This window comes from Oryzias latipes, chromosome 15 (genome assembly GCF_053564925.1).
Source record: "Oryzias latipes strain Hd-rR chromosome 15, Olatipes_Hd-rR_3.1".
Classification (NCBI taxonomy): Eukaryota; Metazoa; Chordata; class Actinopteri; order Beloniformes; family Adrianichthyidae; genus Oryzias; species Oryzias latipes.
The window spans coordinates 15,706,638-15,719,541 of NC_136251.1; the positions used below are offsets into that span (position 1 = coordinate 15,706,638).

The 12,904-nt window shown below is 42.8% G+C and overlaps 1 long non-coding RNA gene across 1 annotated transcript; it reads right to left on the bottom strand.

Annotated features, from left to right (window-relative positions):
• Positions 1–3,388: 3,388 nt before the first annotated feature.
• Positions 3,389–9,834, bottom strand: LOC144984147 (uncharacterized). Its single transcript, XR_013647815.1, has 2 exons — positions 5,442–9,834; positions 3,389–4,575 (listed from the first exon to the last, which is right to left on the bottom strand). It is a non-coding gene; the product is annotated as an uncharacterized LOC144984147 (long non-coding RNA).
• Positions 9,835–12,904: the final 3,070 nt, after the last annotated feature.

A 12,904-nucleotide genomic window follows, 5' to 3' on the forward strand; every position in this document is an offset into this window, starting at 1 on the left:
GTCCAACTGTACTCTGTATTTTTTTCATAATCATTTAACATTTTCTCCCGTTTAATCCAATTACTCGGGTCGCGGTGGGCGGGGCTAATCTCCGCAATTTGAAGCCTTCTGTTCACATTGATGATAAAGTTATTTGTTGAAAAAAAACGTTTCTAAAGTATTTTGATTTGTGAAACAAATGCTTGAGCCTTTAAAATGGTTTGTTCTTTCTTTTCAATGTATAATAGAATATTTAATTGTATAATAATTGTTAAAAAAAGATAAAGTTTTCTACTTCACTGATTTTGCCTATCATGAGTTCTTTTTGGAACGTAATCCCAGCGAAAAACAAGGGTTTACTGTACTTCAATAGATGCCAGAACTTGGTTTAGCCTTTTGTGAACATTGCTGTTAACAACAAAACTAAACATGATATTATTCTTCCATGACTATCAATTACATCCATGGGTATCTTGCGCCGGATCGAGTGAGTTGTAGATACTGACATGCATGATAGCTCCACAAACACTGTTAAGAGTGAATGAGGTTGCCAATCAGTTGCTAGAGCGAGCGCCTGGCCTTCCACATTCCCATGTGAACTGAGATCATTTGGAGGAAAAACACAAAGGAGTCTGACAAATGTTTTATGAGAAGTCGAAGGCTTTTGCGAGAGATGGGAATTGCATTGGGTGTAATCTGAGCCCACACATGGGGATCAACTGAAAAGATGATGTTCCTGTGCAAATGCACACATCAATACCAAAGCCACTTGTTAAGGAACTTGAAAGATTGTTGTATGTGTATGCAAGAAAAATTGCACTACGTCTCTGCATAGACTAACGTCTGTTGAAGCAGATAACTGAACCAGACAGACACCTGCTGCTTCACGGGATAGACCTGCTTGACCCTGCAGGTGGGAACAGCTGGTTCCTAGATCAGGGCAAAGAATACCACCAGGGGATAGTGGCTGCAGCGTCCCACCATTTAACCAACTTCGTCACCCTCCAGGGGCAGTTATATCTAATAACTAACTAATATTCTGTGTAAAAGGTTGGCTATATTCTAAAGAAAACCTTAGTCTTTGAAATTCTGAGTATGTTGTTTTTAGCCAAAATCAGAAAACCTCTGTCGTTTTTTAGGACATAGTTTCTGCAGAGTGGGAGAAGTTTGTGAGAAATTTGTCTCTGAGTTCTGGGCGGAAACCATTGTTGTAGTGCAACCCCACCCCCTTCCTGTTACAGATAATTGAACTTTGCGTTTCCACTCACTCCTGCTATCTTACAGCCCCTCACACCCCCAAACTAACATTACCATACAGCTCTGAGCCAGGAGCCAGCTCAGACGAAGGGAAACAAAGACGTACGTGGATCTAGTTGTCTACAAGTTGGTGCATCAGAATGGTATGCCCGTGTATTTTCTTCATCACACCTACAATCTTTTTTTAAATATTTTCGTGTGCTTTTGCTTAACAATGATCTCATTGAAGAAATACTCAGAAATGCTATTTTTAACGTTATCTTCTTTATTTATGTTGTCCATCAGAAAAATGCGACAAGAACATGTTAAAAACACCCAAAGCACAATTTTAATCAACAAAATTGGCATGATTAGTGATGTCACATTAGGAGTGTTTAATCCACTGGCACAGCACTCCTTTCATTTCCACTTAAGAAAAAGTTTAGAAATTACATAAACTTTGGAATAACTTCACCATGCTAAGAGTTCAAGAACAGAACTTTGTCACCTCTATATCTCAAAGTCGTTTCATGCACTTTAACCAAATAGATCTTTGCTCATTTTTCAGAGAAGTCTTTCTAAAAGCATGGATCATTTTTATAGGAAATATGACATTGTCTCCGTGACCTACTCCGTGTTATCTTTGCACCTTTATATGTCTCATTCTTTGATCAGTTGGTTGAACAGAACTTGCCACAAGCAAATTTCTGTATATTGATGGGGGTTCATCCATACCAGTTAAAATAGGGGGAAACACTTATTGCTGTCATGGCAATGTCAGGCTTATGAAGCCAGTGTCTGCCAAGCAAATAATTCAAATTGTCAAATGAAAAGAATCTGCTGTCTTTTCTGTTCCAAACATTTAGGTGAGCTTCAGACCAGTATATGCTGCAAACGGTGTCAATACTGCAATCGTGTGGGCTGTTGGTAAATTTGTCATCGCATGATCCATAGATTTCTGAGCGGCTTTCTCCTACACAGTCACGTGGGAGGTACAGGGCAGCTATGAATGACACCTCAGTTATTTTTCTGACTTGGACAGCGATGGCCATCACTGCACCCACACACATTTCTGTTTGAAAGAGATCTGTGCATAGTCGGAGAATTTGATTAGTCAGTGAGCACAAAATCGATTTGAAGTAAATTAGATTCTATTCAAACGGCCGGAATCAATATTTGCATGATAACAAAGCATCCAGTGACTGAATTTGTGGGCAAAATATTCTGCGCTGTTCAGCCTGGAAAGAATTTTCTCCTGATTTTCCTCAACCTTTTCAAATTCTACATTTAGTTCTTGCCTGGAATATTCTGTATAGAATGTGATGTATTAATGTCACCATAATTTAGTGTAAATACTTAAAGTCAAAGCCAAACCGAATAAATTAACCTTGGAAAACCCATTGGGTCAAACTTGGCCACATGACCATAATTATTATTATTTAATCCCTTGATGCCTGTCGCGAATATGCAACAAATCACCTCTAATTCAAAATTACCAAAATGTAGCATCAATTTTTTTCTTTCATTTTTAATTGCTGGAAATAGATTTAGGCGTTAAAGGGTTCAAATTATTTATATTCTATGTTTTTATTTATTTATTTATTGGCTGCTTTTGATTGCTGCTGCCTAAAATGAACACCCCCTCCCCCAAAAAATGAAGAAAAAAAAAAACAATTTTAAAATGCCAAAAATGTTGACACACTTGAATCACTTTAAGCAGTTAATCTGTTTTACTTTCTTAAAAAAAATGTTATAGGGCTCCTATAAGATCAAGACCTTTAACCCTAAGAGTCTTTTTTTTTTTTTAAGAAAATCTTCTTCCTGAATGTTCTACAGCACTAACATAACTAAATATTTGGATGAACAGGAATTGATTTTTAGCAGGGCTGATTTTATTATTATTTTAGGGCTTTCAGGCAAACAAAATTAAATAAAGAAATTACAGTGTGTAATTTTGCTAATTTATTTTAAAAAAAAACATGGCAAATTGGAATAATATATTTTATTGCTCAGACTAAACATAAAAATGAAGTCGTCATTTCCTGAGCACCTTAGGGTTTCAAATTATTGTCAGAGTTGTGAACCTTTTTTTTTTTTAATATTTACGAGACCTAGAAATGAGCACTAATGTCCAATTCCTTAAAGTTTATACAATATTTCAGTCAGACAACTCTTGCAGAAGAATATTTATTTCACAACATCTTTAGGTTGACATTCACAATTTGATTCACAACTTCGTTTTGGCATAAGGCTCCGTTCAATTCCTTGAGACACTTATTTTTTCCATACACTTTCGGGTAACAACCCCCGTAACGGAGCCCACAGGTGGAAGCCGGGGAGGAGGGAGGGGCAAAGAATGAGCGCTGAAGGTAAGAGAGAATGAACAATTGCACACGTGACTTAAATAGGACACTAAGCATGTGGGTTATTTAACTGACCCGCCCTAGGGGAGTAACCTGCAATTCTGCCGAGTGTCTGCCCGAAATGCGACGAGTCGCTATTTCAGTCAGACAACTCTTGCAGAAGAATATTTATTTCACAACATCTTTAGGTTGACATTCACAATTTGATTCACAACTTCGTTTTGGCATAAGGCTCCGTTCAATTCCTTGAGACACTTATTTTTTCCATACACTTTCGGGTAACAACCCCCAACACCAAGATCATCCAGAAGAAGAAAATGTAAATGTGAATGTATAATCAGTGTGTAAATAAGATGAGGTGTGTTTTCGGCATCATTCCATTTTCACTTCATTTCATTTCATTTTCCAGTATGACTGCTATGTGTTTACCCGGCACCATTGACCGTTTGGCCGATCCCTTCGAGAACCACTCTACGAAGGGAACATTCTATCTAGTGTATCTGCTATGTGTTTACCCGGCACCATTGACCGTTTGGCCGCTCCCTTCAAGAACCACTCTACGAAGGGAACATGCTATCTAGTGTATCTGCTATGTGTTTACCCGGCACCATTGACCGTTTGGCCGATCCCTTCGAGAACCACTCTACGAAGGGAACATGCTATCTAGTGTATCTGCTATGTGTTTACCCGGCACCATTGACCGTTTGGCCGCTCCCTTCGAGAACCACTCTACGAAGGGAACATGCTATCTAGTGTATCTGCTATGTGTTTACCCGGCACCATTGACCGTTTGGCCGCTCCCTTCGAGAACCACTCTACGAAGGGAACATGCTATCTAGTGTATCTGCTATGTGTTTACCCGGCACCATTGACCGTTTGGCCGCTCCCTTCGAGAACCACTCTACGAAGGGAACATGCTATCTAGTGTATCTGCTATGTGTTTACCCCGGCACCATTGACCGTTGGGCCGCTCCCGTTCACCAGGGGAGCATACTATCTGAAGAGAGAGAGAGAAGACTGGAGGGGAGCAAACGAGATTACACAACCTGATTCAATTTAAACACCATGCATTTTAAACTCATCATTCGCGGCTTCCACTTGAGGAAGGACTTCTCTTAAGATAATTATTTTCCTTACGCTTTAGGGTAACAAACCCCCAACCCAAGATCATCCAGAAGAAGAAAATGTGAATGTATAATCAGTGTGTAAATAAGATGAGGTGTGTTTTCGGCGGCATTCCATTTTCACTTCATTTCATTTAATTTTCCAGTATGACTGCTATGTGTTTACCCGGCACCATTGACCGTTTGGCCGATCCCTTCGAGAACCACTCTACGAAGGGAACATTCTATCTAGTGTATCTGCTATGTGTTTACCCGGCACCATTGACCGTTTGGCCGCTCCCTTCGAGAACCACTCTACGAAGGGAACATGCTATCTAGTGTATCTGCTATGTGTTTACCCGGCACCATTGACCGTTTGGCCGATCCCTTCGAGAACCACTCCACGAAGGGAACATGCTATCTAGTGTATCTGCTATGTGTTTACCCGGCACCATTGACCGTTTGGCCGCTCCCTTCGAGAACCACTCTACGAAGGGAACATGCTATCTAGTGTATCTGCTATGTGTTTACCCGGCACCATTGACCGTTTTGGCCGCTCCCATACGAGAACCACTCTACGAAGGGAACATGCTATCTAGTGTACCTGCTATGTGTTTACCCGGCACCATTGACCGTTTGGGCCGCTCCCATACGAGAACCACTCTACGAAGGGAACATGCTATCTAGTGTATCTGCTATGTGTTTACCCCAGCACCATTGACCGTTTGGGCCGCTCCCGTTCACCAGGGGAGCATACTACCTAAAAGAGAAAGGGAAAGAAATGAAATGGGAGCCGACAGAAGAAGTACTCATACCTGATTTTAGAACGTAAAGCCCACGTCCGCAAAACGCTGTGCGGAACTACAATTTTAGCCGCCATGAACGACCCTAGGATGACACAAACTTACATCCAATACATGACATTCTATGCCATGCTGAAATAACCCCATATACGAAGCTTCCATCTCATACTATGACGGGGTTAACGGCCATAAACATTTCATCTGGCATAATATTCACACAAGCTCAGAAACATCCATTAATCTAAGCTGCCATCACACTATGACGGGCTCGACGCCACAACATCCATTAGGCATGCTACTCACGCAGGCTTAGTAACTTCCATTATTACGAACTCCCAACGACAATCCCACAACGAGCCTAACGGCCACAAAGTTCTCCCATTTGGCATACCAAATAAACGCCCTCAAACCTCCATGAAGTCGAGTTCCATTACACTAACATATAAATGAACTTACGAACCAATTTTGTAGCTCCATCGCATACCAATACAAACCCAGAACATCCTTAATTTTTTAGGCTTCCACCTGACAATAATTTTCTTTCAACATTTATAATCCAAGAATTTCACACTCATTCCACCGCTGACAGATTGATTCAAGCCAGAAATATCCTTGGAACGCAGAGGAGGTCCACCACCTCTTCACTTTCAGTGCAGCAATAGGTGCGTTGAGCAGTCATCGTTGCAGCACCAGACCAGGGAATGCAGGGGTGACAATCGGCAGAAATGGAGCAGCTGACCGGGGAGTAGGCGTTCGCAGGCTCAGGATGCGATGCATAGATAAAGACAAAACCAGTATTAGTCTTGGCAACGAACATCCAAATAACCCAGAAACTGATCAGTTTTAAAATGCTTGAGACAAAATGGAATAACACTGCTTTTAAAAGAACAATACTGAGAAGCGAAATTCGGTAGAAGTTAAGAAAAGTCCCATTGTGGAGTCATCGCACAATGGAAACCACCATAATCAAAAATTCCAACAGAGAAGTGACAGTGAAATACAGAACCTGCACAAAAACTTAACACCAAATTTTATGTACACCAGTGGTAAGAGAAGTAACCTTCAAAAGTTCCAAAGGGACGCACCTGCGGAAGGTCACGGAGGAGCAGGCACTGGGAAGTATAACCGAGAACCAAGGAGATTGTAGATGAGGAAGGTCAACATCGCACGTAGCAACGGAGTGCGGCTCGGCCGGATTTGATTCTTGCATCCGATAATAGAGATGCTGGAATAGGTGGAAACAAAGCACAGACCACTGAAATGAAGTAACCAAGGACGTCCGGATACTCCACAGACAGGATGAACGACGTGCAGCACAACACGAAGATTACATAGGAACAGAGAGGCGCGCATCAAAACCAAGATCCGAGCAGAAACAAATGATCCGGATGGCGGAGACCCATCCGTCTTCCTTGAATAAAGCGGAACCGAAATCCAAAACGAGTGTCTGACAGAACAACTTATAGAGATGGCATAGTCAGCCGAGCGAAAACGAAAATCAGAAGGAACACGAGGAAAAAAGCCGCCGATGCCAAAATCAAAGCGGAGGAACCGAGGCGCGACAGTTCCCACACAATCGCGTCGACATGAACGTCCGGGTGTCACCTTAGTGCCGATCCAAAACAGAAACGGCCCCTGGGAAAAGCCCATCATGAACCCCCCCACGACAAATCCCCAAACAACCAAAGAACACACAACCAGAACGCCAAAAAACACAAAAAACAAAACAAAACACCAGTGTGCGTGAGTGGACAGGCCATGCGCAAACTGACAGACGCACACACAACGGGGCAGAATTTAGTTCCACTCGCCACTTTACCTCCTCTCCCCCTCACACTAAAGAGACCTACCAATAAACCAACCCATCCAAATACAGGTCAACTAGCAATTGTACACAGCTTCAAAGAAAGCAAAACAAATAGCCGCCACTGAATAATGGCCCAGACAGCAGAAACCGGACCAGAGTCTGAAAACGCACTGTGCCTTATAGAGAACTGCAAGTCCCAGGGTCCTTAGGAGCGTGACGTCACAGACGACAGCGACAGCAGGAAAACTCGGAAGAAAACACAGCACAGTAGCCGAAGCCAACGCACGCCGCTCACCAAGCATTCCGGCGACTACGGCACCCAAAAACGCCGAGACATCTCCCGATCGATCGCCACAGACAACCCGACTGAGGCAGGACACTGCTCCGTAGACACGCAATGCGACACGCAGGCACGCGACACGAGAGCCGCGGATCCGAAGACGCGCCACGAGCCGGAAGCCGAAACACAGGGGCAGTCGCGGGGAGACGGATGTCCCCCCCGTAAGAAGGGGGGAAACCAACAAACAGAAGAACGGGGGAGGACACCATGACGCAGAAGGAGAACAACGAACACGGAGAATCGGCGAAGAGGAACACAGCGCTGATGCGAAAAGGATGAAGATCCAACAAGATCCGACAGGGACCGGTGGGACAGTAAAAAGAGAACAGCGAGCACAGGGAACGGCAAAGAATGAGCGCTGAAGGTAAGAGAGAATGAACAATTGCACACCTGACTTAAATAGGACACTAAGCAGGTGGGTTAATTAACTGACCCGCCCTAGGGGAGTAACCTGCAATTCTGCCGAGTGTCTGCCCGAAATGCGACGAGTCGCTATTTTAGGTAATCTGGCGAAATCCATTTTAATGTCTATTAAACTAAACATACGTGGTTTGACATTATTTTATTGCCTGGTGTTCCTTCTCTGACATCAATACCTCCTTTTTTTTTTTTTTTTTTTTTTTTTTTTTTTTTTTTTTCTTTTAACTTGTCCTGTCCAACAGCTAGGCAGACAGATGAGAGCTGAGGGCCTCTTGGGTTGGACATATTTTACTTTAACAAGAGGGGTTATTAATCTTCAGACAAACCAAAGGTATGTCTGAATAAACCCCTTTTGTAATTGAGGCCAAACTTTATTAATTTCAAACATGTCTGAAAATCTTTGGTGTTGGACCGGACGGAAAAGGAAAGAGGGGAAGAAGAAAGAGGGACGTTAGAGAGAGGGGGGGTAGGGGGTGATAATAGGAGGGGAAGGGGGATAAGACCATGAAGCAGCATAAAGCAACAAGTTTACTGGTTGTTAATCATTATGGTAAGGTTCAAATGTAAAAAAAAAACAAAAAAAAAAGGGCGGAGCCTGTCCACACACACACTCAAATGTTATAAACACACCTGTTAGTTGCAAAAATGTCCACCTGTCAACATGTACACAAAACAGATAGTGTTCACACGCATACTTATGCCTTAAAACCAACTAGTGTGAAATATTTCAGTCATTTCAGTCATTCAGTCTGTTGAGCTGACACCTGACATCAATACCTCCTTAACATGAGATGTGGTTGAGACTTTGAAAACCACATTCAGACAAAAGAAGCTGCAAAGAAAACCAGTTTTCTTTTTTTTTTAAAGCTTATGTTAAGTGAAATTCAGTTTATGAATACCATTTGGTTTGTGTAAAAGCCTGCTCCTCTGCATTTAGTTCATGGCTGAGATAACCCATTAAAGCTTTGCCGTAATCCTAAATAAATAACATTTCCAACCACTCATCCATTATGAGGTGTTTTTCTATGGTTGAGGAAGCAACATTTTAGCAAAGATGCCTCAGCTCCCTTCTCTCTGAAAAAAAAGCCTTCCCAGTTTTTTGTTTTTTTGAAGACGTCAAGGTGTTTACAGGCCAGCTGAGAGATGTTACCTCTCTAGTCTGTCTGATATGTCATGAGACCTCCTACTAAATAAAAAAGTACTCAGAAATGCAATAAGCTTGATTTTTTTTGTTTGTTATAAATATACATGTCCTCCATAATGAGAAAAAAATGCCACAAGAACATATTAAAACCACAAAAAATTAGCAGGTCAAAGCTCTACCTCCTGAATTCAACAGTTGTGAAAAAACAGAACATTGCATTGTTTTAGACTTGGCCATAATCAGTTTTGGCCATTGAAAAGCAGTAGCAGCAGAGTTTCCATGTGGAATTGGTTGATTCTGAAAAAAAGTTCAAAGATGGTGTGAGATCTGAGAGATGTGCACGAGTAAACAAAGTGAACCCATGAAGGTGGTTTCAGACAGGAACCCACTGTGAGTGGGGAGAACTACTCTGGGGCTTTGTGGCTTGTTGCTGCTGGGCATCAGTTTAAAAAGACCTGCTTGGGCATCATAAAAGGTTTGGGTTCGGAGTACCTTGACATTTTTTTAATGGCTCCAGGCTGCTGGACTGTGGGGGTGGGGGCGGGTGTTTGATTTGTCTCCAATTGGAAATTGACCACAATTTGGGTCAGCGCAGCAGAGCAGAGCTGCCTTTTATCTGTCTAGCAATGCTCCGCTTAGGCTAACTCCCATGTCGAAGAAATGTATAGAGTAAAAAAAAAAAAGTTTCTTTTTCACTAGGAAGAGAAAATTTGGAATAATACACTTTTCAGAGGGCGTGATCTGTAAGTACTCTTTTTGAAAACCAAATGTCAAAAGTTTTTTTAATGTAAAAACATAAAATGTGTGACAGAATGTATTTCGTTCAAAGTTAATATGTGTCCGATTTCATGGCTATTGAAAGACCCGTTCCCGTGACAACTGGGTTTTGGAATTTTTAGCATGTTGTTGTAACATTTTCCTCATGGAAGACGTGTATATAAGAAAAATTACGCTTAAAATTGAGTTTCAAATCATTTATTTATTCAATTTGTTGTGGAAGCTTGTACCTGTGTACGCTCTCGGCAACAGTAGGCTGTATTAGTTTATATTCTGTAAACAATAAGCGCAAATAAATGTGTGTAAAGTGTGTAATAATGTGTGTTACTTTTTTTTTCATTATTTGCAATACCGCAATACTTCTCTCTTTTGTAAAATAGCCCTGGAGCCCAACACAGCTGAGTCACCAAGTTTAGTTAGTTTCCACTAAAGAGCTATTTATGACTATTTCCCTGTTAAAAACCTCAGACTTTTCCCAATTCTCCTGGGAATAAAAGGTTAAAGATGCTAGAGTGGAGAAAAGTTTAACAAAAGAGTGGGGGTATGGATGGAGCGATGGAAAAATGGCTAATCCTGTTAGCTACCTAATCGCCATGAACCATATCGTCTGGGGATGCAGTATTTTAGACAGAAACCTGCGTTTTCAGCACTGACCGGCAGTATGTGTGTCTGCTATAATTACGGTGACTTATCTGCAGTTTAGGGAGGAAATGTGTCAAAAATGATCGCTCTCCTGGAAAAAGATTTGCTTGTTGGGATAGATTTATACTAAAGATAAAGACTTATTGTAATATGTGCTGTAGTTAAAGTTTGGGTAATGCCTCTTAAAAATAAATACATGCAAACAGGGCTTTTGTGGGGGGGGGGGGGGGGGGGGGGGGACAAACATTTTGTATGTTGCAGGGAAGCCTGAGTCTGGAGATTCATGACCATTATCATTCCGGGGCCTGGAGATTATTGAGGATAAAGTGAGTGTGGGATGGAAAATGAAAATGAAAGAATGGTGGCTTGGAGTGTATGATGGTGCCATTTCTGCTCTCCGTTCGAGACCCCTAAAGAGTTCTTTGGAATGAGGACTCAGTCAGACAGTCATTTGAGAAAAGCTTCCTCAAAAGAAATAGAATTGAAATGATTATTCAAAAAATAAATATCACAATACGATTCCTTACAGCCAAAAAAAAGGCTTTCTATTGCTGTCAAACTTTACAAAGTATCCATATGGAAAAAAGACAGACTAAGGTATTTGCATTGCCACGTAATGGATATTCTCCTTGAAAAGGTAAAGATTCTTTAAATGGAGCAACCTTCTTGTTATTTCGTTCCTATTTCTGGATTGCAAAAAACAACTAGGTTCAATGGGTTTAGACAAGTTCACATGAATGAAATTAGCAGAGTGGTGAGTCCTTTATTGGTAGGAAAACACAATAAAACCATCATTTCATACAGGTTTTTTGTTGTACTTAATTATGAGTATTAAGGAGTACAATCATAGAATCAAAAGAATACGAGCCCTGGATTCCCCATGAGTCTTACTAATTTAAATAATTAGGCTTTTAAAAATGTTCACATTTTTAAGTTTTTTTTTTTTTTTTCAAACCCATTGAGATATTAGCGTTAGGATCTAACTTCTCTTACACAACTGTGACCTTTTACTGGTTCAGTTAGTCAAAATAAAAAATATTTAAAGGGTCAATCTGTCATGATTTCACAAGCGTGAGGAACCCAGATGCTGCAACCCAGAAGGAAGACAGGTAAGTGGATGATGAGAAAGGATTTATTGTTTTCTCCAGATGTGAAGATGGCTGGTTTGAAGAGTGTCCCGATTAGACGTGGCTGTGGCGTGGCAGGAGGGTCTTGAAGCGGTTAGCGGTTGCCGAGGGTTTCCGTTCTCCTGAGGCGTAGAATGGAAGGTCCGTGCTGCCGTCACTCGTGAGCGATAGGATCCTGAGACAAGGAACAAATAATTAGTCAGAGTCAGAGCCAGAGACTTGGAACAAAGCTGTAACGAGGCTAGAACCAGAACAGTCACCATAAGGGGTAACAAACTGGCGTCGAGTAGAAGCGTTGGATCTCCTTTTGAATCCACAGAAGATGATGAGGAGAGTGATGGCAGCTGGTGGCAATCAGGAACATCAGGGCAGAGCTGGAGGGGGGAGGAGACCGCCAGGCACCGTGACAGTACCCCCCCCTCAACGGCCGCCTCCAGGCGGTCCGGGACGCCGATCCGGGTGGGCACGGAAAAAGTCCGCAATGAGGGAACGGTCCAGGATCAGGGAACGGGAGACCCAAGAGCGTTCCTCCGGACCGTAGCCCTCCCAATCCACGAGGAACTGGTGGCCGCGACCCCGGCGGCGGACATCCAAAATCCGACTGACCGTATAAGCTGGGGCGCCGTCGATGAGCCGGGCGGGTGGAGGGGTCGCGGATGGCGGGCAAAGCGCGCTGTCAACGACAGGCTTGACCTGAGGGATGTGAAAGGTGGGATGGACTTTGAGAGCGGAGGCGGACACAGATAGGATTGATGACCTTTTCCACAGTATAGGGACCGACGAAGCGGGGGGCGAGCTTGCGGGAGGTGGCCTGAATAGGAATGTTACGGGATGACAACCAGACTTTCTGACCAGGGTGATACGTAGGACCCACCGTACGATTACGGTTGGCCGTACGGCGATTGTTCTCCCTTGTCCGGAGCAGAGCAGCCTTGGTCTGATGCCAGATGCTCTGGCATCGGCGGAGATGGTCCTGAACAGAGGGGACAGCGAGGTCTAACTCGTGGGAAGGAAACAGCGGAGGTGGGAATCCCAGAGCAGCCTCGAACGGGGACAGACCTGTGGCAGAAGAGGGGTGAGTGTTGTGCGCATATTCGGCCCAAACTAGATACCTGGACCAGTCAGAGGAGTTCCGGTCGGTGAGACAACGCAGTGATGTTTCG